Source organism: Ambystoma mexicanum, unplaced genomic scaffold, assembly GCF_040938575.1.
Source record: "Ambystoma mexicanum isolate Mex_15411 unplaced genomic scaffold, UKY_AmexF1_1 Mex_scaf34, whole genome shotgun sequence".
Taxonomy (NCBI): Eukaryota; Metazoa; Chordata; class Amphibia; order Caudata; family Ambystomatidae; genus Ambystoma; species Ambystoma mexicanum.
Window position 1 is genome coordinate 2,222,538 of NW_027182449.1, and position 26,325 is coordinate 2,248,862.

At 62.2% G+C, this 26,325-nt stretch overlaps 25 non-coding genes across 25 annotated transcripts; all 25 read left to right on the forward strand.

Annotated features, from left to right (window-relative positions):
• Positions 1–560: 560 nt before the first annotated feature.
• On the forward strand, positions 561–724 carry LOC138558373 (U1 spliceosomal RNA). Its single transcript, XR_011298523.1, has one exon. It is a non-coding gene; the product is annotated as a U1 spliceosomal RNA (small nuclear RNA).
• An 880-nt stretch (positions 725–1,604) lies between these two features.
• LOC138558227 (U1 spliceosomal RNA) lies at positions 1,605–1,768 on the forward strand. Its single transcript, XR_011298380.1, has one exon. It is a non-coding gene; the product is annotated as a U1 spliceosomal RNA (small nuclear RNA).
• An 866-nt stretch (positions 1,769–2,634) lies between these two features.
• On the forward strand, positions 2,635–2,798 carry LOC138558374 (U1 spliceosomal RNA). The gene has a single exon (XR_011298524.1). It is a non-coding gene; the product is annotated as a U1 spliceosomal RNA (small nuclear RNA).
• An 866-nt stretch (positions 2,799–3,664) lies between these two features.
• LOC138558583 (U1 spliceosomal RNA) lies at positions 3,665–3,828 on the forward strand. Its single transcript, XR_011298727.1, has one exon. It is a non-coding gene; the product is annotated as a U1 spliceosomal RNA (small nuclear RNA).
• Positions 3,829–4,708: 880 nt separating this feature from the next.
• Positions 4,709–4,872, forward strand: LOC138558375 (U1 spliceosomal RNA). The gene has a single exon (XR_011298525.1). It is a non-coding gene; the product is annotated as a U1 spliceosomal RNA (small nuclear RNA).
• An 880-nt stretch (positions 4,873–5,752) lies between these two features.
• Positions 5,753–5,916, forward strand: LOC138558228 (U1 spliceosomal RNA). The gene has a single exon (XR_011298381.1). It is a non-coding gene; the product is annotated as a U1 spliceosomal RNA (small nuclear RNA).
• An 866-nt stretch (positions 5,917–6,782) lies between these two features.
• LOC138558377 (U1 spliceosomal RNA) lies at positions 6,783–6,946 on the forward strand. The gene has a single exon (XR_011298527.1). It is a non-coding gene; the product is annotated as a U1 spliceosomal RNA (small nuclear RNA).
• Positions 6,947–7,812: 866 nt separating this feature from the next.
• LOC138558230 (U1 spliceosomal RNA) lies at positions 7,813–7,976 on the forward strand. The gene has a single exon (XR_011298383.1). It is a non-coding gene; the product is annotated as a U1 spliceosomal RNA (small nuclear RNA).
• An 866-nt stretch (positions 7,977–8,842) lies between these two features.
• Positions 8,843–9,006, forward strand: LOC138558378 (U1 spliceosomal RNA). The gene has a single exon (XR_011298528.1). It is a non-coding gene; the product is annotated as a U1 spliceosomal RNA (small nuclear RNA).
• Positions 9,007–9,886: 880 nt separating this feature from the next.
• On the forward strand, positions 9,887–10,050 carry LOC138558231 (U1 spliceosomal RNA). Its single transcript, XR_011298384.1, has one exon. It is a non-coding gene; the product is annotated as a U1 spliceosomal RNA (small nuclear RNA).
• An 866-nt stretch (positions 10,051–10,916) lies between these two features.
• On the forward strand, positions 10,917–11,080 carry LOC138558379 (U1 spliceosomal RNA). Its single transcript, XR_011298529.1, has one exon. It is a non-coding gene; the product is annotated as a U1 spliceosomal RNA (small nuclear RNA).
• Positions 11,081–11,946: 866 nt separating this feature from the next.
• On the forward strand, positions 11,947–12,110 carry LOC138558584 (U1 spliceosomal RNA). Its single transcript, XR_011298728.1, has one exon. It is a non-coding gene; the product is annotated as a U1 spliceosomal RNA (small nuclear RNA).
• An 880-nt stretch (positions 12,111–12,990) lies between these two features.
• On the forward strand, positions 12,991–13,154 carry LOC138558232 (U1 spliceosomal RNA). Its single transcript, XR_011298385.1, has one exon. It is a non-coding gene; the product is annotated as a U1 spliceosomal RNA (small nuclear RNA).
• An 880-nt stretch (positions 13,155–14,034) lies between these two features.
• On the forward strand, positions 14,035–14,198 carry LOC138558233 (U1 spliceosomal RNA). The gene has a single exon (XR_011298386.1). It is a non-coding gene; the product is annotated as a U1 spliceosomal RNA (small nuclear RNA).
• An 866-nt stretch (positions 14,199–15,064) lies between these two features.
• On the forward strand, positions 15,065–15,228 carry LOC138558380 (U1 spliceosomal RNA). Its single transcript, XR_011298530.1, has one exon. It is a non-coding gene; the product is annotated as a U1 spliceosomal RNA (small nuclear RNA).
• Positions 15,229–16,094: 866 nt separating this feature from the next.
• Positions 16,095–16,258, forward strand: LOC138558234 (U1 spliceosomal RNA). The gene has a single exon (XR_011298387.1). It is a non-coding gene; the product is annotated as a U1 spliceosomal RNA (small nuclear RNA).
• Positions 16,259–17,124: 866 nt separating this feature from the next.
• Positions 17,125–17,288, forward strand: LOC138558381 (U1 spliceosomal RNA). The gene has a single exon (XR_011298531.1). It is a non-coding gene; the product is annotated as a U1 spliceosomal RNA (small nuclear RNA).
• An 880-nt stretch (positions 17,289–18,168) lies between these two features.
• On the forward strand, positions 18,169–18,332 carry LOC138558235 (U1 spliceosomal RNA). The gene has a single exon (XR_011298388.1). It is a non-coding gene; the product is annotated as a U1 spliceosomal RNA (small nuclear RNA).
• An 866-nt stretch (positions 18,333–19,198) lies between these two features.
• LOC138558382 (U1 spliceosomal RNA) lies at positions 19,199–19,362 on the forward strand. The gene has a single exon (XR_011298532.1). It is a non-coding gene; the product is annotated as a U1 spliceosomal RNA (small nuclear RNA).
• Positions 19,363–20,228: 866 nt separating this feature from the next.
• LOC138558585 (U1 spliceosomal RNA) lies at positions 20,229–20,392 on the forward strand. Its single transcript, XR_011298729.1, has one exon. It is a non-coding gene; the product is annotated as a U1 spliceosomal RNA (small nuclear RNA).
• Positions 20,393–21,272: 880 nt separating this feature from the next.
• Positions 21,273–21,436, forward strand: LOC138558236 (U1 spliceosomal RNA). Its single transcript, XR_011298389.1, has one exon. It is a non-coding gene; the product is annotated as a U1 spliceosomal RNA (small nuclear RNA).
• An 867-nt stretch (positions 21,437–22,303) lies between these two features.
• Positions 22,304–22,467, forward strand: LOC138558586 (U1 spliceosomal RNA). Its single transcript, XR_011298730.1, has one exon. It is a non-coding gene; the product is annotated as a U1 spliceosomal RNA (small nuclear RNA).
• An 880-nt stretch (positions 22,468–23,347) lies between these two features.
• On the forward strand, positions 23,348–23,511 carry LOC138558237 (U1 spliceosomal RNA). Its single transcript, XR_011298390.1, has one exon. It is a non-coding gene; the product is annotated as a U1 spliceosomal RNA (small nuclear RNA).
• Positions 23,512–24,377: 866 nt separating this feature from the next.
• On the forward strand, positions 24,378–24,541 carry LOC138558419 (U1 spliceosomal RNA). The gene has a single exon (XR_011298569.1). It is a non-coding gene; the product is annotated as a U1 spliceosomal RNA (small nuclear RNA).
• Positions 24,542–25,407: 866 nt separating this feature from the next.
• On the forward strand, positions 25,408–25,571 carry LOC138558587 (U1 spliceosomal RNA). Its single transcript, XR_011298731.1, has one exon. It is a non-coding gene; the product is annotated as a U1 spliceosomal RNA (small nuclear RNA).
• Positions 25,572–26,325: the final 754 nt, after the last annotated feature.

Genomic DNA, 26,325 nt, shown 5'->3' on the forward strand with positions numbered 1-26,325 from the left:
AAGCCAGCCTGCCCTGCCCGGGCTCTGCTTTCGCGCCCAGGCCCTCCAACCTAAGGAAGGCCCAGCCAGCTCCTGGGGTTTTGGGGGCAGGGGTGAAACTGGCTCCCGGCCGCCGCTGCCGCCCGCCCCGTCCGAGCACCGATCGGGCACGATCGGGCCTTGCCGTGTCCTGGCGGGGGGCACCCCACCCGAGACGCTCTTGTTAAGCGGGGTGACCTGTCGGCTCAGGAGGGCCATGGACCCGCCTGGGGCCGACGGGCCAGTGGGCCCACTGCGCCAGGCCTGCTCGCTTTCCGACTGGGCCTGCTGGCTGGCAGCCAGGTCCGAATTTATGCAAATCTCAGGCCGAGCAGGGCCTGGTGGGAGACATGAACTGTGCCACAATGTGCCTCTTCTGCTGGGCTCTGCCTGCCGGAGCTTCCCCCTGCACGTGGGACAGGCAGCTCCGCAGACGCTCAGGGCTTCCGGGAGGGCTGGGGCTGGGTCAGGGCCGGCCTTCTCACCCTCGCTTAGCGGGGCTTCCAGAACAGGCCCAAGCCCTGCCCTCTGGCTCGCAACTCATACTTACCTGGCAGGGGAGCATCTGTGATCAGCAAGGCAGAGCTCCCAGGGTGAGGCTCATCCATTGCACATCGGATTTGCTGACCCCTGCGATGTCCCCAAATGCGGGATTCTCGACTGTATTATTTCTGGTAGTGGGGGACTGCGTTCGCGCTTTCCCCTGATTTATTGGTGAAAGAAAGAAAGAGTTTAGTGTGCGAGTCAGGTTGTTTGCACACAGGGCCCAAGCTCGTGCAGCAGAGTTTATTTTGCTGCAGTCAAGAGGGCCAGCCCTGGGCCGTTCAGGGGTCCACAGGCCTGATGGATTGGTGAAATAAAAAAATGTGAAAGTCATGTGTGTCATGTGTAGGTTGGGCCCCTGAATGTTGCTGCGGTCAAGAGGGCCAGCATTCACTGGAGGGGTGAAGTGCACAGGTGCCTAACCCCAGACTTGTGCGCCCCATGATATCAGGTGCCCCGGTAGTTCTTGAAGCCAGCCTGCCCTGCCCGGGCTCTGCTTTCGCGCCCAGGCCCTCCAACCTAAGGAAGGCCCAGCCAGCTCCTGGGGTTTTGGGGGCAGGGGTGAAACTGGCTCCCGGCCGCCGCTGCCGCCCGCCCCGTCCGAGCACCGATCGGGCACGATCGGGCCTTGCCTTCACGGCCTTGCCGTGTCCTGGCGGGGGGCACCCCACCCGAGACGCTCTTGTTAAGCGGGGTGACCTGTCGGCTCAGGAGGGCCATGGACCCGCCTGGGGCCGACGGGCCAGTGGGCCCACTGCGCCAGGCCTGCTCGCTTTCCGACTGGGCCTGCTGGCTGGCAGCCAGGTCCGAATTTATGCAAATCTCAGGCCGAGCAGGGCCTGGTGGGAGACATGAACTGTGCCACAATGTGCCTCTTCTGCTGGGCTCTGCCTGCCGGAGCTTCCCCCTGCACGTGGGACAGGCAGCTCCGCAGACGCTCAGGGCTTCCGGGAGGGCTGGGGCTGGGTCAGGGCCGGCCTTCTCACCCTCGCTTAGCGGGGCTTCCAGAACAGGCCCAAGCCCTGCCCTCTGGCTCGCAACTCATACTTACCTGGCAGGGGAGCATCTGTGATCAGCAAGGCAGAGCTCCCAGGGTGAGGCTCATCCATTGCACATCGGATTTGCTGACCCCTGCGATGTCCCCAAATGCGGGATTCTCGACTGCATTATTTCTGGTAGTGGGGGACTGCGTTCGCGCTTTCCCCTGATTTATTGGTGAAAGAAAGAAAGAGTTTAGTGTGCGAGTCAGGTTGTTTGCACACAGGGCCCAAGCTCGTGCAGCAGAGTTTATTTTGCTGCAGTCAAGAGGGCCAGCCCTGGGCCGTTCAGGGGTCCACAGGCCTGATGGATTGGTGAAATAAAAAAATGTGAAAGTCATGTGTGTCATGTGTAGGTTGGGCCCCTGAATGTTGCTGCGGTCAAGAGGGCCAGCATTCACTGGAGGGGTGAAGTGCACAGGTGCCTAACCCCAGACTTGTGCGCCCCATGATATCAGGTGCCCCGGTAGTTCTTGAAGCCAGCCTGCCCTGCCCGGGCTCTGCTTTCGCGCCCAGGCCCTCCAACCTAAGGAAGGCCCAGCCAGCTCCTGGGGTTTTGGGGGCAGGGGTGAAACTGGCTCCCGGCCGCCGCTGCCGCCCGCCCCGTCCGAGCACCGATCGGGCACGATCGGGCCTTGCCGTGTCCTGGCGGGGGGCACCCCACCCGAGACGCTCTTGTTAAGCGGGGTGACCTGTCGGCTCAGGAGGGCCATGGACCCGCCTGGGGCCGACGGGCCAGTGGGCCCACTGCGCCAGGCCTGCTCGCTTTCCGACTGGGCCTGCTGGCTGGCAGCCAGGTCCGAATTTATGCAAATCTCAGGCCGAGCAGGGCCTGGTGGGAGACATGAACTGTGCCACAATGTGCCTCTTCTGCTGGGCTCTGCCTGCCGGAGCTTCCCCCTGCACGTGGGACAGGCAGCTCCGCAGACGCTCAGGGCTTCCGGGAGGGCTGGGGCTGGGTCAGGGCCGGCCTTCTCACCCTCGCTTAGCGGGGCTTCCAGAACAGGCCCAAGCCCTGCCCTCTGGCTCGCAACTCATACTTACCTGGCAGGGGAGCATCTGTGATCAGCAAGGCAGAGCTCCCAGGGTGAGGCTCATCCATTGCACATCGGATTTGCTGACCCCTGCGATGTCCCCAAATGCGGGATTCTCGACTGTATTATTTCTGGTAGTGGGGGACTGCGTTCGCGCTTTCCCCTGATTTATTGGTGAAAGAAAGAAAGAGTTTAGTGTGCGAGTCAGGTTGTTTGCACACAGGGCCCAAGCTCGTGCAGCAGAGTTTATTTTGCTGCAGTCAAGAGGGCCAGCCCTGGGCCGTTCAGGGGTCCACAGGCCTGATGGATTGGTGAAATAAAAAAATGTGAAAGTCATGTGTGTCATGTGTAGGTTGGGCCCCTGAATGTTGCTGCGGTCAAGAGGGCCAGCATTCACTGGAGGGGTGAAGTGCACAGGTGCCTAACCCCAGACTTGTGCGCCCCATGATATCAGGTGCCCCGGTAGTTCTTGAAGCCAGCCTGCCCTGCCCGGGCTCTGCTTTCGCGCCCAGGCCCTCCAACCTAAGGAAGGCCCAGCCAGCTCCTGGGGTTTTGGGGGCAGGGGTGAAACTGGCTCCCGGCCGCCGCTGCCGCCCGCCCCGTCCGAGCACCGATCGGGCACGATCGGGCCTTGCCGTGTCCTGGCGGGGGGCACCCCACCCGAGACGCTCTTGTTAAGCGGGGTGACCTGTCGGCTCAGGAGGGCCATGGACCCGCCTGGGGCCGACGGGCCAGTGGGCCCACTGCGCCAGGCCTGCTCGCTTTCCGACTGGGCCTGCTGGCTGGCAGCCAGGTCCGAATTTATGCAAATCTCAGGCCGAGCAGGGCCTGGTGGGAGACATGAACTGTGCCACAATGTGCCTCTTCTGCTGGGCTCTGCCTGCCGGAGCTTCCCCCTGCACGTGGGACAGGCAGCTCCGCAGACGCTCAGGGCTTCCGGGAGGGCTGGGGCTGGGTCAGGGCCGGCCTTCTCACCCTCGCTTAGCGGGGCTTCCAGAACAGGCCCAAGCCCTGCCCTCTGGCTCGCAACTCATACTTACCTGGCAGGGGAGCATCTGTGATCAGCAAGGCAGAGCTCCCAGGGTGAGACTCCTCCATTGCACATCGGATTTGCTGACCCCTGCGATGTCCCCAAATGCGGGATTCTCGACTGCATTATTTCTGGTAGTGGGGGACTGCGTTCGCGCTTTCCCCTGATTTATTGGTGAAAGAAAGAAAGAGTTTAGTGTGCGAGTCAGGTTGTTTGCACACAGGGCCCAAGCTCGTGCAGCAGAGTTTATTTTGCTGCAGTCAAGAGGGCCAGCCCTGGGCCGTTCAGGGGTCCACAGGCCTGATGGATTGGTGAAATAAAAAAATGTGAAAGTCATGTGTGTCATGTGTAGGTTGGGCCCCTGAATGTTGCTGCGGTCAAGAGGGCCAGCATTCACTGGAGGGGTGAAGTGCACAGGTGCCTAACCCCAGACTTGTGCGCCCCATGATATCAGGTGCCCCGGTAGTTCTTGAAGCCAGCCTGCCCTGCCCGGGCTCTGCTTTCGCGCCCAGGCCCTCCAACCTAAGGAAGGCCCAGCCAGCTCCTGGGGTTTTGGGGGCAGGGGTGAGACTGGCTCCCGGCCGCCGCTGCCGCCCGCCCCGTCCGAGCACCGATCGGGCACGATCGGGCCTTGCCTTCACGGCCTTGCCGTGTCCTGGCGGGGGGCACCCCACCCGAGACGCTCTTGTTAAGCGGGGTGACCTGTCGGCTCAGGAGGGCCATGGACCCGCCTGGGGCCGACGGGCCAGTGGGCCCACTGCGCCAGGCCTGCTCGCTTTCCGACTGGGCCTGCTGGCTGGCAGCCAGGTCCGAATTTATGCAAATCTCAGGCCGAGCAGGGCCTGGTGGGAGACATGAACTGTGCCACAATGTGCCTCTTCTGCTGGGCTCTGCCTGCCGGAGCTTCCCCCTGCACGTGGGACAGGCAGCTCCGCAGACGCTCAGGGCTTCCGGGAGGGCTGGGGCTGGGTCAGGGCCGGCCTTCTCACCCTCGCTTAGCGGGGCTTCCAGAACAGGCCCAAGCCCTGCCCTCTGGCTCGCAACTCATACTTACCTGGCAGGGGAGCATCTGTGATCAGCAAGGCAGAGCTCCCAGGGTGAGGCTCATCCATTGCACATCGGATTTGCTGACCCCTGCGATGTCCCCAAATGCGGGATTCTCGACTGTATTATTTCTGGTAGTGGGGGACTGCGTTCGCGCTTTCCCCTGATTTATTGGTGAAAGAAAGAAAGAGTTTAGTGTGCGAGTCAGGTTGTTTGCACACAGGGCCCAAGCTCGTGCAGCAGAGTTTATTTTGCTGCAGTCAAGAGGGCCAGCCCTGGGCCGTTCAGGGGTCCACAGGCCTGATGGATTGGTGAAATAAAAAAATGTGAAAGTCATGTGTGTCATGTGTAGGTTGGGCCCCTGAATGTTGCTGCGGTCAAGAGGGCCAGCATTCACTGGAGGGGTGAAGTGCACAGGTGCCTAACCCCAGACTTGTGCGCCCCATGATATCAGGTGCCCCGGTAGTTCTTGAAGCCAGCCTGCCCTGCCCGGGCTCTGCTTTCGCGCCCAGGCCCTCCAACCTAAGGAAGGCCCAGCCAGCTCCTGGGGTTTTGGGGGCAGGGGTGAAACTGGCTCCCGGCCGCCGCTGCCGCCCGCCCCGTCCGAGCACCGATCGGGCACGATCGGGCCTTGCCTTCACGGCCTTGCCGTGTCCTGGCGGGGGGCACCCCACCCGAGACGCTCTTGTTAAGCGGGGTGACCTGTCGGCTCAGGAGGGCCATGGACCCGCCTGGGGCCGACGGGCCAGTGGGCCCACTGCGCCAGGCCTGCTCGCTTTCCGACTGGGCCTGCTGGCTGGCAGCCAGGTCCGAATTTATGCAAATCTCAGGCCGAGCAGGGCCTGGTGGGAGACATGAACTGTGCCACAATGTGCCTCTTCTGCTGGGCTCTGCCTGCCGGAGCTTCCCCCTGCACGTGGGACAGGCAGCTCCGCAGACGCTCAGGGCTTCCGGGAGGGCTGGGGCTGGGTCAGGGCCGGCCTTCTCACCCTCGCTTAGCGGGGCTTCCAGAACAGGCCCAAGCCCTGCCCTCTGGCTCGCAACTCATACTTACCTGGCAGGGGAGCATCTGTGATCAGCAAGGCAGAGCTCCCAGGGTGAGGCTCATCCATTGCACATCGGATTTGCTGACCCCTGCGATGTCCCCAAATGCGGGATTCTCGACTGCATTATTTCTGGTAGTGGGGGACTGCGTTCGCGCTTTCCCCTGATTTATTGGTGAAAGAAAGAAAGAGTTTAGTGTGCGAGTCAGGTTGTTTGCACACAGGGCCCAAGCTCGTGCAGCAGAGTTTATTTTGCTGCAGTCAAGAGGGCCAGCCCTGGGCCGTTCAGGGGTCCACAGGCCTGATGGATTGGTGAAATAAAAAAATGTGAAAGTCATGTGTGTCATGTGTAGGTTGGGCCCCTGAATGTTGCTGCGGTCAAGAGGGCCAGCATTCACTGGAGGGGTGAAGTGCACAGGTGCCTAACCCCAGACTTGTGCGCCCCATGATATCAGGTGCCCCGGTAGTTCTTGAAGCCAGCCTGCCCTGCCCGGGCTCTGCTTTCGCGCCCAGGCCCTCCAACCTAAGGAAGGCCCAGCCAGCTCCTGGGGTTTTGGGGGCAGGGGTGAAACTGGCTCCCGGCCGCCGCTGCCGCCCGCCCCGTCCGAGCACCGATCGGGCACGATCGGGCCTTGCCGTGTCCTGGCGGGGGGCACCCCACCCGAGACGCTCTTGTTAAGCGGGGTGACCTGTCGGCTCAGGAGGGCCATGGACCCGCCTGGGGCCGACGGGCCAGTGGGCCCACTGCGCCAGGCCTGCTCGCTTTCCGACTGGGCCTGCTGGCTGGCAGCCAGGTCCGAATTTATGCAAATCTCAGGCCGAGCAGGGCCTGGTGGGAGACATGAACTGTGCCACAATGTGCCTCTTCTGCTGGGCTCTGCCTGCCGGAGCTTCCCCCTGCACGTGGGACAGGCAGCTCCGCAGACGCTCAGGGCTTCCGGGAGGGCTGGGGCTGGGTCAGGGCCGGCCTTCTCACCCTCGCTTAGCGGGGCTTCCAGAACAGGCCCAAGCCCTGCCCTCTGGCTCGCAACTCATACTTACCTGGCAGGGGAGCATCTGTGATCAGCAAGGCAGAGCTCCCAGGGTGAGGCTCATCCATTGCACATCGGATTTGCTGACCCCTGCGATGTCCCCAAATGCGGGATTCTCGACTGTATTATTTCTGGTAGTGGGGGACTGCGTTCGCGCTTTCCCCTGATTTATTGGTGAAAGAAAGAAAGAGTTTAGTGTGCGAGTCAGGTTGTTTGCACACAGGGCCCAAGCTCGTGCAGCAGAGTTTATTTTGCTGCAGTCAAGAGGGCCAGCCCTGGGCCGTTCAGGGGTCCACAGGCCTGATGGATTGGTGAAATAAAAAAATGTGAAAGTCATGTGTGTCATGTGTAGGTTGGGCCCCTGAATGTTGCTGCGGTCAAGAGGGCCAGCATTCACTGGAGGGGTGAAGTGCACAGGTGCCTAACCCCAGACTTGTGCGCCCCATGATATCAGGTGCCCCGGTAGTTCTTGAAGCCAGCCTGCCCTGCCCGGGCTCTGCTTTCGCGCCCAGGCCCTCCAACCTAAGGAAGGCCCAGCCAGCTCCTGGGGTTTTGGGGGCAGGGGTGAAACTGGCTCCCGGCCGCCGCTGCCGCCCGCCCCGTCCGAGCACCGATCGGGCACGATCGGGCCTTGCCGTGTCCTGGCGGGGGGCACCCCACCCGAGACGCTCTTGTTAAGCGGGGTGACCTGTCGGCTCAGGAGGGCCATGGACCCGCCTGGGGCCGACGGGCCAGTGGGCCCACTGCGCCAGGCCTGCTCGCTTTCCGACTGGGCCTGCTGGCTGGCAGCCAGGTCCGAATTTATGCAAATCTCAGGCCGAGCAGGGCCTGGTGGGAGACATGAACTGTGCCACAATGTGCCTCTTCTGCTGGGCTCTGCCTGCCGGAGCTTCCCCCTGCACGTGGGACAGGCAGCTCCGCAGACGCTCAGGGCTTCCGGGAGGGCTGGGGCTGGGTCAGGGCCGGCCTTCTCACCCTCGCTTAGCGGGGCTTCCAGAACAGGCCCAAGCCCTGCCCTCTGGCTCGCAACTCATACTTACCTGGCAGGGGAGCATCTGTGATCAGCAAGGCAGAGCTCCCAGGGTGAGGCTCATCCATTGCACATCGGATTTGCTGACCCCTGCGATGTCCCCAAATGCGGGATTCTCGACTGCATTATTTCTGGTAGTGGGGGACTGCGTTCGCGCTTTCCCCTGATTTATTGGTGAAAGAAAGAAAGAGTTTAGTGTGCGAGTCAGGTTGTTTGCACACAGGGCCCAAGCTCGTGCAGCAGAGTTTATTTTGCTGCAGTCAAGAGGGCCAGCCCTGGGCCGTTCAGGGGTCCACAGGCCTGATGGATTGGTGAAATAAAAAAATGTGAAAGTCATGTGTGTCATGTGTAGGTTGGGCCCCTGAATGTTGCTGCGGTCAAGAGGGCCAGCATTCACTGGAGGGGTGAAGTGCACAGGTGCCTAACCCCAGACTTGTGCGCCCCATGATATCAGGTGCCCCGGTAGTTCTTGAAGCCAGCCTGCCCTGCCCGGGCTCTGCTTTCGCGCCCAGGCCCTCCAACCTAAGGAAGGCCCAGCCAGCTCCTGGGGTTTTGGGGGCAGGGGTGAAACTGGCTCCCGGCCGCCGCTGCCGCCCGCCCCGTCCGAGCACCGATCGGGCACGATCGGGCCTTGCCGTGTCCTGGCGGGGGGCACCCCACCCGAGACGCTCTTGTTAAGCGGGGTGACCTGTCGGCTCAGGAGGGCCATGGACCCGCCTGGGGCCGACGGGCCAGTGGGCCCACTGCGCCAGGCCTGCTCGCTTTCCGACTGGGCCTGCTGGCTGGCAGCCAGGTCCGAATTTATGCAAATCTCAGGCCGAGCAGGGCCTGGTGGGAGACATGAACTGTGCCACAATGTGCCTCTTCTGCTGGGCTCTGCCTGCCGGAGCTTCCCCCTGCACGTGGGACAGGCAGCTCCGCAGACGCTCAGGGCTTCCGGGAGGGCTGGGGCTGGGTCAGGGCCGGCCTTCTCACCCTCGCTTAGCGGGGCTTCCAGAACAGGCCCAAGCCCTGCCCTCTGGCTCGCAACTCATACTTACCTGGCAGGGGAGCATCTGTGATCAGCAAGGCAGAGCTCCCAGGGTGAGGCTCATCCATTGCACATCGGATTTGCTGACCCCTGCGATGTCCCCAAATGCGGGATTCTCGACTGTATTATTTCTGGTAGTGGGGGACTGCGTTCGCGCTTTCCCCTGATTTATTGGTGAAAGAAAGAAAGAGTTTAGTGTGCGAGTCAGGTTGTTTGCACACAGGGCCCAAGCTCGTGCAGCAGAGTTTATTTTGCTGCAGTCAAGAGGGCCAGCCCTGGGCCGTTCAGGGGTCCACAGGCCTGATGGATTGGTGAAATAAAAAAATGTGAAAGTCATGTGTGTCATGTGTAGGTTGGGCCCCTGAATGTTGCTGCGGTCAAGAGGGCCAGCATTCACTGGAGGGGTGAAGTGCACAGGTGCCTAACCCCAGACTTGTGCGCCCCATGATATCAGGTGCCCCGGTAGTTCTTGAAGCCAGCCTGCCCTGCCCGGGCTCTGCTTTCGCGCCCAGGCCCTCCAACCTAAGGAAGGCCCAGCCAGCTCCTGGGGTTTTGGGGGCAGGGGTGAAACTGGCTCCCGGCCGCCGCTGCCGCCCGCCCCGTCCGAGCACCGATCGGGCACGATCGGGCCTTGCCTTCACGGCCTTGCCGTGTCCTGGCGGGGGGCACCCCACCCGAGACGCTCTTGTTAAGCGGGGTGACCTGTCGGCTCAGGAGGGCCATGGACCCGCCTGGGGCCGACGGGCCAGTGGGCCCACTGCGCCAGGCCTGCTCGCTTTCCGACTGGGCCTGCTGGCTGGCAGCCAGGTCCGAATTTATGCAAATCTCAGGCCGAGCAGGGCCTGGTGGGAGACATGAACTGTGCCACAATGTGCCTCTTCTGCTGGGCTCTGCCTGCCGGAGCTTCCCCCTGCACGTGGGACAGGCAGCTCCGCAGACGCTCAGGGCTTCCGGGAGGGCTGGGGCTGGGTCAGGGCCGGCCTTCTCACCCTCGCTTAGCGGGGCTTCCAGAACAGGCCCAAGCCCTGCCCTCTGGCTCGCAACTCATACTTACCTGGCAGGGGAGCATCTGTGATCAGCAAGGCAGAGCTCCCAGGGTGAGGCTCATCCATTGCACATCGGATTTGCTGACCCCTGCGATGTCCCCAAATGCGGGATTCTCGACTGCATTATTTCTGGTAGTGGGGGACTGCGTTCGCGCTTTCCCCTGATTTATTGGTGAAAGAAAGAAAGAGTTTAGTGTGCGAGTCAGGTTGTTTGCACACAGGGCCCAAGCTCGTGCAGCAGAGTTTATTTTGCTGCAGTCAAGAGGGCCAGCCCTGGGCCGTTCAGGGGTCCACAGGCCTGATGGATTGGTGAAATAAAAAAATGTGAAAGTCATGTGTGTCATGTGTAGGTTGGGCCCCTGAATGTTGCTGCGGTCAAGAGGGCCAGCATTCACTGGAGGGGTGAAGTGCACAGGTGCCTAACCCCAGACTTGTGCGCCCCATGATATCAGGTGCCCCGGTAGTTCTTGAAGCCAGCCTGCCCTGCCCGGGCTCTGCTTTCGCGCCCAGGCCCTCCAACCTAAGGAAGGCCCAGCCAGCTCCTGGGGTTTTGGGGGCAGGGGTGAAACTGGCTCCCGGCCGCCGCTGCCGCCCGCCCCGTCCGAGCACCGATCGGGCACGATCGGGCCTTGCCGTGTCCTGGCGGGGGGCACCCCACCCGAGACGCTCTTGTTAAGCGGGGTGACCTGTCGGCTCAGGAGGGCCATGGACCCGCCTGGGGCCGACGGGCCAGTGGGCCCACTGCGCCAGGCCTGCTCGCTTTCCGACTGGGCCTGCTGGCTGGCAGCCAGGTCCGAATTTATGCAAATCTCAGGCCGAGCAGGGCCTGGTGGGAGACATGAACTGTGCCACAATGTGCCTCTTCTGCTGGGCTCTGCCTGCCGGAGCTTCCCCCTGCACGTGGGACAGGCAGCTCCGCAGACGCTCAGGGCTTCCGGGAGGGCTGGGGCTGGGTCAGGGCCGGCCTTCTCACCCTCGCTTAGCGGGGCTTCCAGAACAGGCCCAAGCCCTGCCCTCTGGCTCGCAACTCATACTTACCTGGCAGGGGAGCATCTGTGATCAGCAAGGCAGAGCTCCCAGGGTGAGGCTCATCCATTGCACATCGGATTTGCTGACCCCTGCGATGTCCCCAAATGCGGGATTCTCGACTGTATTATTTCTGGTAGTGGGGGACTGCGTTCGCGCTTTCCCCTGATTTATTGGTGAAAGAAAGAAAGAGTTTAGTGTGCGAGTCAGGTTGTTTGCACACAGGGCCCAAGCTCGTGCAGCAGAGTTTATTTTGCTGCAGTCAAGAGGGCCAGCCCTGGGCCGTTCAGGGGTCCACAGGCCTGATGGATTGGTGAAATAAAAAAATGTGAAAGTCATGTGTGTCATGTGTAGGTTGGGCCCCTGAATGTTGCTGCGGTCAAGAGGGCCAGCATTCACTGGAGGGGTGAAGTGCACAGGTGCCTAACCCCAGACTTGTGCGCCCCATGATATCAGGTGCCCCGGTAGTTCTTGAAGCCAGCCTGCCCTGCCCGGGCTCTGCTTTCGCGCCCAGGCCCTCCAACCTAAGGAAGGCCCAGCCAGCTCCTGGGGTTTTGGGGGCAGGGGTGAAACTGGCTCCCGGCCGCCGCTGCCGCCCGCCCCGTCCGAGCACCGATCGGGCACGATCGGGCCTTGCCGTGTCCTGGCGGGGGGCACCCCACCCGAGACGCTCTTGTTAAGCGGGGTGACCTGTCGGCTCAGGAGGGCCATGGACCCGCCTGGGGCCGACGGGCCAGTGGGCCCACTGCGCCAGGCCTGCTCGCTTTCCGACTGGGCCTGCTGGCTGGCAGCCAGGTCCGAATTTATGCAAATCTCAGGCCGAGCAGGGCCTGGTGGGAGACATGAACTGTGCCACAATGTGCCTCTTCTGCTGGGCTCTGCCTGCCGGAGCTTCCCCCTGCACGTGGGACAGGCAGCTCCGCAGACGCTCAGGGCTTCCGGGAGGGCTGGGGCTGGGTCAGGGCCGGCCTTCTCACCCTCGCTTAGCGGGGCTTCCAGAACAGGCCCAAGCCCTGCCCTCTGGCTCGCAACTCATACTTACCTGGCAGGGGAGCATCTGTGATCAGCAAGGCAGAGCTCCCAGGGTGAGACTCCTCCATTGCACATCGGATTTGCTGACCCCTGCGATGTCCCCAAATGCGGGATTCTCGACTGCATTATTTCTGGTAGTGGGGGACTGCGTTCGCGCTTTCCCCTGATTTATTGGTGAAAGAAAGAAAGAGTTTAGTGTGCGAGTCAGGTTGTTTGCACACAGGGCCCAAGCTCGTGCAGCAGAGTTTATTTTGCTGCAGTCAAGAGGGCCAGCCCTGGGCCGTTCAGGGGTCCACAGGCCTGATGGATTGGTGAAATAAAAAAATGTGAAAGTCATGTGTGTCATGTGTAGGTTGGGCCCCTGAATGTTGCTGCGGTCAAGAGGGCCAGCATTCACTGGAGGGGTGAAGTGCACAGGTGCCTAACCCCAGACTTGTGCGCCCCATGATATCAGGTGCCCCGGTAGTTCTTGAAGCCAGCCTGCCCTGCCCGGGCTCTGCTTTCGCGCCCAGGCCCTCCAACCTAAGGAAGGCCCAGCCAGCTCCTGGGGTTTTGGGGGCAGGGGTGAGACTGGCTCCCGGCCGCCGCTGCCGCCCGCCCCGTCCGAGCACCGATCGGGCACGATCGGGCCTTGCCTTCACGGCCTTGCCGTGTCCTGGCGGGGGGCACCCCACCCGAGACGCTCTTGTTAAGCGGGGTGACCTGTCGGCTCAGGAGGGCCATGGACCCGCCTGGGGCCGACGGGCCAGTGGGCCCACTGCGCCAGGCCTGCTCGCTTTCCGACTGGGCCTGCTGGCTGGCAGCCAGGTCCGAATTTATGCAAATCTCAGGCCGAGCAGGGCCTGGTGGGAGACATGAACTGTGCCACAATGTGCCTCTTCTGCTGGGCTCTGCCTGCCGGAGCTTCCCCCTGCACGTGGGACAGGCAGCTCCGCAGACGCTCAGGGCTTCCGGGAGGGCTGGGGCTGGGTCAGGGCCGGCCTTCTCACCCTCGCTTAGCGGGGCTTCCAGAACAGGCCCAAGCCCTGCCCTCTGGCTCGCAACTCATACTTACCTGGCAGGGGAGCATCTGTGATCAGCAAGGCAGAGCTCCCAGGGTGAGGCTCATCCATTGCACATCGGATTTGCTGACCCCTGCGATGTCCCCAAATGCGGGATTCTCGACTGCATTATTTCTGGTAGTGGGGGACTGCGTTCGCGCTTTCCCCTGATTTATTGGTGAAAGAAAGAAAGAGTTTAGTGTGCGAGTCAGGTTGTTTGCACACAGGGCCCAAGCTCGTGCAGCAGAGTTTATTTTGCTGCAGTCAAGAGGGCCAGCCCTGGGCCGTTCAGGGGTCCACAGGCCTGATGGATTGGTGAAATAAAAAAATGTGAAAGTCATGTGTGTCATGTGTAGGTTGGGCCCCTGAATGTTGCTGCGGTCAAGAGGGCCAGCATTCACTGGAGGGGTGAAGTGCACAGGTGCCTAACCCCAGACTTGTGCGCCCCATGATATCAGGTGCCCCGGTAGTTCTTGAAGCCAGCCTGCCCTGCCCGGGCTCTGCTTTCGCGCCCAGGCCCTCCAACCTAAGGAAGGCCCAGCCAGCTCCTGGGGTTTTGGGGGCAGGGGTGAGACTGGCTCCCGGCCGCCGCTGCCGCCCGCCCCGTCCGAGCACCGATCGGGCACGATCGGGCCTTGCCTTCACGGCCTTGCCGTGTCCTGGCGGGGGGCACCCCACCCGAGACGCTCTTGTTAAGCGGGGTGACCTGTCGGCTCAGGAGGGCCATGGACCCGCCTGGGGCCGACGGGCCAGTGGGCCCACTGCGCCAGGCCTGCTCGCTTTCCGACTGGGCCTGCTGGCTGGCAGCCAGGTCCGAATTTATGCAAATCTCAGGCCGAGCAGGGCCTGGTGGGAGACATGAACTGTGCCACAATGTGCCTCTTCTGCTGGGCTCTGCCTGCCGGAGCTTCCCCCTGCACGTGGGACAGGCAGCTCCGCAGACGCTCAGGGCTTCCGGGAGGGCTGGGGCTGGGTCAGGGCCGGCCTTCTCACCCTCGCTTAGCGGGGCTTCCAGAACAGGCCCAAGCCCTGCCCTCTGGCTCGCAACTCATACTTACCTGGCAGGGGAGCATCTGTGATCAGCAAGGCAGAGCTCCCAGGGTGAGGCTCATCCATTGCACATCGGATTTGCTGACCCCTGCGATGTCCCCAAATGCGGGATTCTCGACTGCATTATTTCTGGTAGTGGGGGACTGCGTTCGCGCTTTCCCCTGATTTATTGGTGAAAGAAAGAAAGAGTTTAGTGTGCGAGTCAGGTTGTTTGCACACAGGGCCCAAGCTCGTGCAGCAGAGTTTATTTTGCTGCAGTCAAGAGGGCCAGCCCTGGGCCGTTCAGGGGTCCACAGGCCTGATGGATTGGTGAAATAAAAAAATGTGAAAGTCATGTGTGTCATGTGTAGGTTGGGCCCCTGAATGTTGCTGCGGTCAAGAGGGCCAGCATTCACTGGAGGGGTGAAGTGCACAGGTGCCTAACCCCAGACTTGTGCGCCCCATGATATCAGGTGCCCCGGTAGTTCTTGAAGCCAGCCTGCCCTGCCCGGGCTCTGCTTTCGCGCCCAGGCCCTCCAACCTAAGGAAGGCCCAGCCAGCTCCTGGGGTTTTGGGGGCAGGGGTGAAACTGGCTCCCGGCCGCCGCTGCCGCCCGCCCCGTCCGAGCACCGATCGGGCACGATCGGGCCTTGCCGTGTCCTGGCGGGGGGCACCCCACCCGAGACGCTCTTGTTAAGCGGGGTGACCTGTCGGCTCAGGAGGGCCATGGACCCGCCTGGGGCCGACGGGCCAGTGGGCCCACTGCGCCAGGCCTGCTCGCTTTCCGACTGGGCCTGCTGGCTGGCAGCCAGGTCCGAATTTATGCAAATCTCAGGCCGAGCAGGGCCTGGTGGGAGACATGAACTGTGCCACAATGTGCCTCTTCTGCTGGGCTCTGCCTGCCGGAGCTTCCCCCTGCACGTGGGACAGGCAGCTCCGCAGACGCTCAGGGCTTCCGGGAGGGCTGGGGCTGGGTCAGGGCCGGCCTTCTCACCCTCGCTTAGCGGGGCTTCCAGAACAGGCCCAAGCCCTGCCCTCTGGCTCGCAACTCATACTTACCTGGCAGGGGAGCATCTGTGATCAGCAAGGCAGAGCTCCCAGGGTGAGGCTCATCCATTGCACATCGGATTTGCTGACCCCTGCGATGTCCCCAAATGCGGGATTCTCGACTGTATTATTTCTGGTAGTGGGGGACTGCGTTCGCGCTTTCCCCTGATTTATTGGTGAAAGAAAGAAAGAGTTTAGTGTGCGAGTCAGGTTGTTTGCACACAGGGCCCAAGCTCGTGCAGCAGAGTTTATTTTGCTGCAGTCAAGAGGGCCAGCCCTGGGCCGTTCAGGGGTCCACAGGCCTGATGGATTGGTGAAATAAAAAAATGTGAAAGTCATGTGTGTCATGTGTAGGTTGGGCCCCTGAATGTTGCTGCGGTCAAGAGGGCCAGCATTCACTGGAGGGGTGAAGTGCACAGGTGCCTAACCCCAGACTTGTGCGCCCCATGATATCAGGTGCCCCGGTAGTTCTTGAAGCCAGCCTGCCCTGCCCGGGCTCTGCTTTCGCGCCCAGGCCCTCCAACCTAAGGAAGGCCCAGCCAGCTCCTGGGGTTTTGGGGGCAGGGGTGAAACTGGCTCCCGGCCGCCGCTGCCGCCCGCCCCGTCCGAGCACCGATCGGGCACGATCGGGCCTTGCCGTGTCCTGGCGGGGGGCACCCCACCCGAGACGCTCTTGTTAAGCGGGGTGACCTGTCGGCTCAGGAGGGCCATGGACCCGCCTGGGGCCGACGGGCCAGTGGGCCCACTGCGCCAGGCCTGCTCGCTTTCCGACTGGGCCTGCTGGCTGGCAGCCAGGTCCGAATTTATGCAAATCTCAGGCCGAGCAGGGCCTGGTGGGAGACATGAACTGTGCCACAATGTGCCTCTTCTGCTGGGCTCTGCCTGCCGGAGCTTCCCCCTGCACGTGGGACAGGCAGCTCCGCAGACGCTCAGGGCTTCCGGGAGGGCTGGGGCTGGGTCAGGGCCGGCCTTCTCACCCTCGCTTAGCGGGGCTTCCAGAACAGGCCCAAGCCCTGCCCTCTGGCTCGCAACTCATACTTACCTGGCAGGGGAGCATCTGTGATCAGCAAGGCAGAGCTCCCAGGGTGAGGCTCATCCATTGCACATCGGATTTGCTGACCCCTGCGATGTCCCCAAATGCGGGATTCTCGACTGCATTATTTCTGGTAGTGGGGGACTGCGTTCGCGCTTTCCCCTGATTTATTGGTGAAAGAAAGAAAGAGTTTAGTGTGCGAGTCAGGTTGTTTGCACACAGGGCCCAAGCTCGTGCAGCAGAGTTTATTTTGCTGCAGTCAAGAGGGCCAGCCCTGGGCCGTTCAGGGGTCCACAGGCCTGATGGATTGGTGAAATAAAAAAATGTGAAAGTCATGTGTGTCATGTGTAGGTTGGGCCCCTGAATGTTGCTGCGGTCAAGAGGGCCAGCATTCACTGGAGGGGTGAAGTGCACAGGTGCCTAACCCCAGACTTGTGCGCCCCATGATATCAGGTGCCCCGGTAGTTCTTGAAGCCAGCCTGCCCTGCCCGGGCTCTGCTTTCGCGCCCAGGCCCTCCAACCTAAGGAAGGCCCAGCCAGCTCCTGGGGTTTTGGGGGCAGGGGTGAAACTGGCTCCCGGCCGCCGCTGCCGCCCGCCCCGTCCGAGCACCGATCGGGCACGATCGGGCCTTGCCGTGTCCTGGCGGGGGGCACCCCACCCGAGACGCTCTTGTTAAGCGGGGTGACCTGTCGGCTCAGGAGGGCCATGGACCCGCCTGGGGCCGACGGGCCAGTGGGCCCACTGCGCCAGGCCTGCTCGCTTTCCGACTGGGCCTGCTGGCTGGCAGCCAGGTCCGAATTTATGCAAATCTCAGGCCGAGCAGGGCCTGGTGGGAGACATGAACTGTGCCACAATGTGCCTCTTCTGCTGGGCTCTGCCTGCCGGAGCTTCCCCCTGCACGTGGGACAGGCAGCTCCGCAGACGCTCAGGGCTTCCGGGAGGGCTGGGGCTGGGTCAGGGCCGGCCTTCTCACCCTCGCTTAGCGGGGCTTCCAGAACAGGCCCAAGCCCTGCCCTCTGGCTCGCAACTCATACTTACCTGGCAGGGGAGCATCTGTGATCAGCAAGGCAGAGCTCCCAGGGTGAGGCTCATCCATTGCACATCGGATTTGCTGACCCCTGCGATGTCCCCAAATGCGGGATTCTCGACTGTATTATTTCTGGTAGTGGGGGACTGCGTTCGCGCTTTCCCCTGATTTATTGGTGAAAGAAAGAAAGAGTTTAGTGTGCGAGTCAGGTTGTTTGCACACAGGGCCCAAGCTCGTGCAGCAGAGTTTATTTTGCTGCAGTCAAGAGGGCCAGCCCTGGGCCGTTCAGGGGTCCACAGGCCTGATGGATTGGTGAAATAAAAAAATGTGAAAGTCATGTGTGTCATGTGTAGGTTGGGCCCCTGAATGTTGCTGCGGTCAAGAGGGCCAGCATTCACTGGAGGGGTGAAGTGCACAGGTGCCTAACCCCAGACTTGTGCGCCCCATGATATCAGGTGCCCCGGTAGTTCTTGAAGCCAGCCTGCCCTGCCCGGGCTCTGCTTTCGCGCCCAGGCCCTCCAACCTAAGGAAGGCCCAGCCAGCTCCTGGGGTTTTGGGGGCAGGGGTGAAACTGGCTCCCGGCCGCCGCTGCCGCCCGCCCCGTCCGAGCACCGATCGGGCACGATCGGGCCTTGCCTTCACGGCCTTGCCGTGTCCTGGCGGGGGGCACCCCACCCGAGACGCTCTTGTTAAGCGGGGTGACCTGTCGGCTCAGGAGGGCCATGGACCCGCCTGGGGCCGACGGGCCAGTGGGCCCACTGCGCCAGGCCTGCTCGCTTTCCGACTGGGCCTGCTGGCTGGCAGCCAGGTCCGAATTTATGCAAATCTCAGGCCGAGCAGGGCCTGGTGGGAGACATGAACTGTGCCACAATGTGCCTCTTCTGCTGGGCTCTGCCTGCCGGAGCTTCCCCCTGCACGTGGGACAGGCAGCTCCGCAGACGCTCAGGGCTTCCGGGAGGGCTGGGGCTGGGTCAGGGCCGGCCTTCTCACCCTCGCTTAGCGGGGCTTCCAGAACAGGCCCAAGCCCTGCCCTCTGGCTCGCAACTCATACTTACCTGGCAGGGGAGCATCTGTGATCAGCAAGGCAGAGCTCCCAGGGTGAGGCTCATCCATTGCACATCGGATTTGCTGACCCCTGCGATGTCCCCAAATGCGGGATTCTCGACTGCATTATTTCTGGTAGTGGGGGACTGCGTTCGCGCTTTCCCCTGATTTATTGGTGAAAGAAAGAAAGAGTTTAGTGTGCGAGTCAGGTTGTTTGCACACAGGGCCCAAGCTCGTGCAGCAGAGTTTATTTTGCTGCAGTCAAGAGGGCCAGCCCTGGGCCGTTCAGGGGTCCACAGGCCTGATGGATTGGTGAAATAAAAAAATGTGAAAGTCATGTGTGTCATGTGTAGGTTGGGCCCCTGAATGTTGCTGCGGTCAAGAGGGCCAGCATTCACTGGAGGGGTGAAGTGCACAGGTGCCTAACCCCAGACTTGTGCGCCCCATGATATCAGGTGCCCCGGTAGTTCTTGAAGCCAGCCTGCCCTGCCCGGGCTCTGCTTTCGCGCCCAGGCCCTCCAACCTAAGGAAGGCCCAGCCAGCTCCTGGGGTTTTGGGGGCAGGGGTGAAACTGGCTCCCGGCCGCCGCTGCCGCCCGCCCCGTCCGAGCACCGATCGGGCACGATCGGGCCTTGCCGTGTCCTGGCGGGGGGCACCCCACCCGAGACGCTCTTGTTAAGCGGGGTGACCTGTCGGCTCAGGAGGGCCATGGACCCGCCTGGGGCCGACGGGCCAGTGGGCCCACTGCGCCAGGCCTGCTCGCTTTCCGACTGGGCCTGCTGGCTGGCAGCCAGGTCCGAATTTATGCAAATCTCAGGCCGAGCAGGGCCTGGTGGGAGACATGAACTGTGCCACAATGTGCCTCTTCTGCTGGGCTCTGCCTGCCGGAGCTTCCCCCTGCACGTGGGACAGGCAGCTCCGCAGACGCTCAGGGCTTCCGGGAGGGCTGGGGCTGGGTCAGGGCCGGCCTTCTCACCCTCGCTTAGCGGGGCTTCCAGAACAGGCCCAAGCCCTGCCCTCTGGCTCGCAACTCATACTTACCTGGCAGGGGAGCATCTGTGATCAGCAAGGCAGAGCTCCCAGGGTGAGGCTCATCCATTGCACATCGGATTTGCTGACCCCTGCGATGTCCCCAAATGCGGGATTCTCGACTGTATTATTTCTGGTAGTGGGGGACTGCGTTCGCGCTTTCCCCTGATTTATTGGTGAAAGAAAGAAAGAGTTTAGTGTGCGAGTCAGGTTGTTTGCACACAGGGCCCAAGCTCGTGCAGCAGAGTTTATTTTGCTGCAGTCAAGAGGGCCAGCCCTGGGCCGTTCAGGGGTCCACAGGCCTGATGGATTGGTGAAATAAAAAAATGTGAAAGTCATGTGTGTCATGTGTAGGTTGGGCCCCTGAATGTTGCTGCGGTCAAGAGGGCCAGCATTCACTGGAGGGGTGAAGTGCACAGGTGCCTAACCCCAGACTTGTGCGCCCCATGATATCAGGTGCCCCGGTAGTTCTTGAAGCCAGCCTGCCCTGCCCGGGCTCTGCTTTCGCGCCCAGGCCCTCCAACCTAAGGAAGGCCCAGCCAGCTCCTGGGGTTTTGGGGGCAGGGGTGAAACTGGCTCCCGGCCGCCGCTGCCGCCCGCCCCGTCCGAGCACCGATCGGGCACGATCGGGCCTTGCCGTGTCCTGGCGGGGGGCACCCCACCCGAGACGCTCTTGTTAAGCGGGGTGACCTGTCGGCTCAGGAGGGCCATGGACCCGCCTGGGGCCGACGGGCCAGTGGGCCCACTGCGCCAGGCCTGCTCGCTTTCCGACTGGGCCTGCTGGCTGGCAGCCAGGTCCGAATTTATGCAAATCTCAGGCCGAGCAGGGCCTGGTGGGAGACATGAACTGTGCCACAATGTGCCTCTTCTGCTGGGCTCTGCCTGCCGGAGCTTCCCCCTGCACGTGGGACAGGCAGCTCCGCAGACGCTCAGGGCTTCCGGGAGGGCTGGGGCTGGGTCAGGGCCGGCCTTCTCACCCTCGCTTAGCGGGGCTTCCAGAACAGGCCCAAGCCCTGCCCTCTGGCTCGCAACTCATACTTACCTGGCAGGGGAGCATCTGTGATCAGCAAGGCAGAGCTCCCAGGGTGAGACTCCTCCATTGCACATCGGATTTGCTGACCCCTGCGATGTCCCCAAATGCGGGATTCTCGACTGCATTATTTCTGGTAGTGGGGGACTGCGTTCGCGCTTTCCCCTGATTTATTGGTGAAAGAAAGAAAGAGTTTAGTGTGCGAGTCAGGTTGTTTGCACACAGGGCCCAAGCTCGTGCAGCAGAGTTTATTTTGCTGCAGTCAAGAGGGCCAGCCCTGGGCCGTTCAGGGGTCCACAGGCCTGATGGATTGGTGAAATAAAAAAATGTGAAAGTCATGTGTGTCATGTGTAGGTTGGGCCCCTGAATGTTGCTGCGGTCAAGAGGGCCAGCATTCACTGGAGGGGTGAAGTGCACAGGTGCCTAACCCCAGACTTGTGCGCCCCATGATATCAGGTGCCCCGGTAGTTCTTGAAGCCAGCCTGCCCTGCCCGGGCTCTGCTTTCGCGCCCAGGCCCTCCAACCTAAGGAAGGCCCAGCCAGCTCCTGGGGTTTTGGGGGCAGGGGTGAGACTGGCTCCCGGCCGCCGCTGCCGCCCGCCCCGTCCGAGCACCGATCGGGCACGATCGGGCCTTGCCTTCACGGCCTTGCCGTGTCCTGGCGGGGGGCACCCCACCCGAGACGCTCTTGTTAAGCGGGGTGACCTGTCGGCTCAGGAGGGCCATGGACCCGCCTGGGGCCGACGGGCCAGTGGGCCCACTGCGCCAGGCCTGCTCGCTTTCCGACTGGGCCTGCTGGCTGGCAGCCAGGTCCGAATTTATGCAAATCTCAGGCCGAGCAGGGCCTGGTGGGAGACATGAACTGTGCCACAATGTGCCTCTTCTGCTGGGCTCTGCCTGCCGGAGCTTCCCCCTGCACGTGGGACAGGCAGCTCCGCAGACGCTCAGGGCTTCCGGGAGGGCTGGGGCTGGGTCAGGGCCGGCCTTCTCACCCTCGCTTAGCGGGGCTTCCAGAACAGGCCCAAGCCCTGCCCTCTGGCTCGCAACTCATACTTACCTGGCAGGGGAGCATCTGTGATCAGCAAGGCAGAGCTCCCAGGGTGAGGCTCATCCATTGCACATCGGATTTGCTGACCCCTGCGATGTCCCCAAATGCGGGATTCTCGACTGCATTATTTCTGGTAGTGGGGGACTGCGTTCGCGCTTTCCCCTGATTTATTGGTGAAAGAAAGAAAGAGTTTAGTGTGCAGAGTCAGGTTGTTTGCACACAGGGCCCAAGCTCGTGCAGCAGAGTTTATTTTGCTGCAGTCAAGAGGGCCAGCCCTGGGCCGTTCAGGGGTCCACAGGCCTGATGGATTGGTGAAATAAAAAAATGTGAAAGTCATGTGTGTCATGTGTAGGTTGGGCCCCTGAATGTTGCTGCGGTCAAGAGGGCCAGCATTCACTGGAGGGGTGAAGTGCACAGGTGCCTAACCCCAGACTTGTGCGCCCCATGATATCAGGTGCCCCGGTAGTTCTTGAAGCCAGCCTGCCCTGCCCGGGCTCTGCTTTCGCGCCCAGGCCCTCCAACCTAAGGAAGGCCCAGCCAGCTCCTGGGGTTTTGGGGGCAGGGGTGAAACTGGCTCCCGGCCGCCGCTGCCGCCCGCCCCGTCCGAGCACCGATCGGGCACGATCGGGCCTTGCCGTGTCCTGGCGGGGGGCACCCCACCCGAGACGCTCTTGTTAAGCGGGGTGACCTGTCGGCTCAGGAGGGCCATGGACCCGCCTGGGGCCGACGGGCCAGTGGGCCCACTGCGCCAGGCCTGCTCGCTTTCCGACTGGGCCTGCTGGCTGGCAGCCAGGTCCGAATTTATGCAAATCTCAGGCCGAGCAGGGCCTGGTGGGAGACATGAACTGTGCCACAATGTGCCTCTTCTGCTGGGCTCTGCCTGCCGGAGCTTCCCCCTGCACGTGGGACAGGCAGCTCCGCAGACGCTCAGGGCTTCCGGGAGGGCTGGGGCTGGGTCAGGGCCGGCCTTCTCACCCTCGCTTAGCGGGGCTTCCAGAACAGGCCCAAGCCCTGCCCTCTGGCTCGCAACTCATACTTACCTGGCAGGGGAGCATCTGTGATCAGCAAGGCAGAGCTCCCAGGGTGAGACTCCTCCATTGCACATCGGATTTGCTGACCCCTGCGATGTCCCCAAATGCGGGATTCTCGACTGCATTATTTCTGGTAGTGGGGGACTGCGTTCGCGCTTTCCCCTGATTTATTGGTGAAAGAAAGAAAGAGTTTAGTGTGCGAGTCAGGTTGTTTGCACACAGGGCCCAAGCTCGTGCAGCAGAGTTTATTTTGCTGCAGTCAAGAGGGCCAGCCCTGGGCCGTTCAGGGGTCCACAGGCCTGATGGATTGGTGAAATAAAAAAATGTGAAAGTCATGTGTGTCATGTGTAGGTTGGGCCCCTGAATGTTGCTGCGGTCAAGAGGGCCAGCATTCACTGGAGGGGTGAAGTGCACAGGTGCCTAACCCCAGACTTGTGCGCCCCATGATATCAGGTGCCCCGGTAGTTCTTGAAGCCAGCCTGCCCTGCCCGGGCTCTGCTTTCGCGCCCAGGCCCTCCAACCTAAGGAAGGCCCAGCCAGCTCCTGGGGTTTTGGTGGCAGGGGTGAGACTGGCTCCCGGCCGCCGCTGCCGCCCGCCCCGTCCGAGCACCGATCGGGCACGATCGGGCCTTGCCTTCACGGCCTTGCCGTGTCCTGGCGGGGGGCACCCCACCCGAGACGCTCTTGTTAAGCGGGGTGACCTGTCGGCTCAGGAGGGCCATGGACCCGCCTGGGGCCGACGGGCCAGTGGGCCCACTGCGCCAGGCCTGCTCGCTTTCCGACTGGGCCTGCTGGCTGGCAGCCAGGTCCGAATTTATGCAAATCTCAGGCCGAGCAGGGCCTGGTGGGAGACATGAACTGTGCCACAATGTGCCTCTTCTGCTGGGCTCTGCCTGCCGGAGCTTCCCCCTGCACGTGGGACAGGCAGCTCCGCAGACGCTCAGGGCTTCCGGGAGGGCTGGGGCTGGGTCAGGGCCGGCCTTCTCACCCTCGCTTAGCGGGGCTTCCAGAACAGGCCCAAGCCCTGCCCTCTGGCTCGCAACTCATACTTACCTGGCAGGGGAGCATCTGTGATCAGCAAGGCAGAGCTCCCAGGGTGAGGCTCATCCATTGCACATCGGATTTGCTGACCCCTGCGATGTCCCCAAATGCGGGATTCTCGACTGCATTATTTCTGGTAGTGGGGGACTGCGTTCGCGCTTTCCCCTGATTTATTGGTGAAAGAAAGAAAGAGTTTAGTGTGCGAGTCAGGTTGTTTGCACACAGGGCCCAAGCTCGTGCAGCAGAGTTTATTTTGCTGCAGTCAAGAGGGCCAGCCCTGGGCCGTTCAGGGGTCCACAGGCCTGATGGATTGGTGAAATAAAAAAATGTGAAAGTCATGTGTGTCATGTGTAGGTTGGGCCCCTGAATGTTGCTGCGGTCAAGAGGGCCAGCATTCACTGGAGGGGTGAAGTGCACAGGTGCCTAACCCCAGACTTGTGCGCCCCATGATATCAGGTGCCCCGGTAGTTCTTGAAGCCAGCCTGCCCTGCCCGGGCTCTGCTTTCGCGCCCAGGCCCTCCAACCTAAGGAAGGCCCAGCCAGCTCCTGGGGTTTTGGGGGCAGGGGTGAAACTGGCTCCCGGCCGCCGCTGCCGCCCGCCCCGTCCGAGCACCGATCGGGCACGATCGGGCCTTGCCGTGTCCTGGCGGGGGGCACCCCACCCGAGACGCTCTTGTTAAGCGGGGTGACCTGTCGGCTCAGGAGGGCCATGGACCCGCCTGGGGCCGACGGGCCAGTGGGCCCACTGCGCCAGGCCTGCTCGCTTTCCGACTGGGCCTGCTGGCTGGCAGCCAGGTCCGAATTTATGCAAATCTCAGGCCGAGCAGGGCCTGGTGGGAGACATGAACTGTGCCACAATGTGCCTCTTCTGCTGGGCTCTGCCTGCCGGAGCTTCCCCCTGCACGTGGGACAGGCAGCTCCGCAGACGCTCAGGGCTTCCGGGAGGGCTGGGGCTGGGTCAGGGCCGGCCTTCTCACCCTCGCTTAGCGGGGCTTCCAGAACAGGCCCAAGCCCTGCCCTCTGGCTCGCAACTCATACTTACCTGGCAGGGGAGCATCTGTGATCAGCAAGGCAGAGCTCCCAGGGTGAGGCTCATCCATTGCACATCGGATTTGCTGACCCCTGCGATGTCCCCAAATGCGGGATTCTCGACTGTATTATTTCTGGTAGTCGGGGACTGCGTTCGCGCTTTCCCCTGATTTATTGGTGAAAGAAAGAAAGAGTTTAGTGTGCGAGTCAGGTTGTTTGCACACAGGGCCCAAGCTCGTGCAGCAGAGTTTATTTTGCTGCAGTCAAGAGGGCCAGCCCTGGGCCGTTCAGGGGTCCACAGGCCTGATGGATTGGTGAAATAAAAAAATGTGAAAGTCATGTGTGTCATGTGTAGGTTGGGCCCCTGAATGTTGCTGCGGTCAAGAGGGCCAGCATTCACTGGAGGGGTGAAGTGCACAGGTGCCTAACCCCAGACTTGTGCGCCCCATGATATCAGGTGCCCCGGTAGTTCTTGAAGCCAGCCTGCCCTGCCCGGGCTCTGCTTTCGCGCCCAGGCCCTCCAACCTAAGGAAGGCCCAGCCAGCTCCTGGGGTTTTGGGGGCAGGGGTGAAACTGGCTCCCGGCCGCCGCTGCCGCCCGCCCCGTCCGAGCACCGATCGGGCACGATCGGGCCTTGCCGTGTCCTGGCGGGGGGCACCCCACCCGAGACGCTCTTGTTAAGCGGGGTGACCTGTCGGCTCAGGAGGGCCATGGACCCGCCTGGGGCCGACGGGCCAGTGGGCCCACTGCGCCAGGCCTGCTCGCTTTCCGACTGGGCCTGCTGGCTGGCAGCCAGGTCCGAATTTATGCAAATCTCAGGCCGAGCAGGGCCTGGTGGGAGACATGAACTGTGCCACAATGTGCCTCTTCTGCTGGGCTCTGCCTGCCGGAGCTTCCCCCTGCACGTGGGACAGGCAGCTCCGCAGACGCTCAGGGCTTCCGGGAGGGCTGGGGCTGGGTCAGGGCCGGCCTTCTCACCCTCGCTTAGCGGGGCTTCCAGAACAGGCCCAAGCCCTGCCCTCTGGCTCGCAACTCATACTTACCTGGCAGGGGAGCATCTGTGATCAGCAAGGCAGAGCTCCCAGGGTGAGACTCCTCCATTGCACATCGGATTTGCTGACCCCTGCGATGTCCCCAAATGCGGGATTCTCGACTGCATTATTTCTGGTAGTGGGGGACTGCGTTCGCGCTTTCCCCTGATTTATTGGTGAAAGAAAGAAAGAGTTTAGTGTGCGAGTCAGGTTGTTTGCACACAGGGCCCAAGCTCGTGCAGCAGAGTTTATTTTGCTGCAGTCAAGAGGGCCAGCCCTGGGCCGTTCAGGGGTCCACAGGCCTGATGGATTGGTGAAATAAAAAAATGTGAAAGTCATGTGTGTCATGTGTAGGTTGGGCCCCTGAATGTTGCTGCGGTCAAGAGGGCCAGCATTCACTGGAGGGGTGAAGTGCACAGGTGCCTAACCCCAGACTTGTGCGCCCCATGATATCAGGTGCCCCGGTAGTTCTTGAAGCCAGCCTGCCCTGCCCGGGCTCTGCTTTCGCGCCCAGGCCCTCCAACCTAAGGAAGGCCCAGCCAGCTCCTGGGGTTTTGGGGGCAGGGGTGAGACTGGCTCCCGGCCGCCGCTGCCGCCCGCCCCGTCCGAGCACCGATCGGGCACGATCGGGCCTTGCCTTCACGGCCTTGCCGTGTCCTGGCGGGGGGCACCCCACCCGAGACGCTCTTGTTAAGCGGGGTGACCTGTCGGCTCAGGAGGGCCATGGACCCGCCTGGGGCCGACGGGCCAGTGGGCCCACTGCGCCAGGCCTGCTCGCTTTCCGACTGGGCCTGCTGGCTGGCAGCCAGGTCCGAATTTATGCAAATCTCAGGCCGAGCAGGGCCTGGTGGGAGACATGAACTGTGCCACAATGTGCCTCTTCTGCTGGGCTCTGCCTGCCGGAGCTTCCCCCTGCACGTGG